Below are 1,232 nucleotides of genomic sequence, written 5' to 3' on the forward strand. Positions count from 1 at the left end.
GACCGGAGTGGGAATCGGTCGTTTTACATCGGTATGCATCGATCGTCGTATGTGATTGTAGGTCAATCGATGTCGACGTCTCGTCCATGGTCGATATGGGGATCATCCTACTTGGGTCTTGCAATAAATCTGAAAGAATGAAAACGAAAGTAAATACTAGTAACTAAGAAAACCAATTAAAATTACCTAATAGTGGGTTGCCTCCCACTCAGCGCTTTGTTATAGTCATTTAGCTTGACTGTGGAGGTGTGTGGCTAGTTGGTGGAAAGACAGCTACTTGTTGGGAAACAAGCATCCACCTCATCTCTTCACATTCTGGACCAAGCTGCAGTGAAACTTCTTGCGGCCTCATCATTTCAGGTCCATCTCTCATCCATATGTATTGCATTTGAGATGTTTTGTAGCCTTTCTTGGGTGTTTTCAATGCTGAACTGATGCCATCCTATCTTGTCGTAGGCGTATGCTGATAGCTCATTCAGTTCCTCATGCATTGACTCCATTTTGTTTTTTATCAGCTGCTCGGCGTCTGTGTAGACGTGGTATCAATCGATGCGACCAAGTGTTTATCGGTCGATGCTGGTGCCTTACTGTCGATCGATTTGGAGCGTTCTCTGTCGATCGATGCTAATATCTGGTGTTGAGATGCGAATTGCCTCTGAATGGCTTTGACTTCATTCTGTAACCACTCTGCATGGCTATCCAGTCCACTGAGTCTGATGTCGAATGGAAAGTAGATGTCATCACACGCTTCTCAAACCTGTCCTCCATGGTGTCTATAGCTGTGTAAAGCTTTGATATGATCTGATCAACTTATGCTGCTGTGTAGGGAAGATGTTCTGTAGGTTTCTTGATGTCGAGCGATGCCATGCAGAACCTATCGATCGATGTTGAACATTCTTCCTGAAAATCAAGTTGATCATTAAGCGTGCCAATGTCCCTCTGGACATTCATCATCTGTGTAGACAAGGTGTCCAAGTATCGCATGATAGGTGAGGTGAAACGGTCGTGCATATCCTCGTATGTTTGTAACCTATCTTCCATGGATGCGAACTTGCTGTCGATCGATGTGATGGTGCAGATATCGATCGATGTGGCTTGTTGTTGGTCCTTCTTGCGAATGGTGTCCAAATCTTGCTGTAGCAGATCAATTCTCGTGCTTAACCAGTCCACGTTGTTGTTGAGAGGGTTGTATACGTCGTTAATCTTCGTGTTGATGTATGCGATCTCCCATT

Source organism: Brassica oleracea, chromosome C2 (genome assembly GCF_000695525.1).
Source record: "Brassica oleracea var. oleracea cultivar TO1000 chromosome C2, BOL, whole genome shotgun sequence".
In the NCBI taxonomy this organism is placed as follows: Eukaryota; Viridiplantae; Streptophyta; class Magnoliopsida; order Brassicales; family Brassicaceae; genus Brassica; species Brassica oleracea.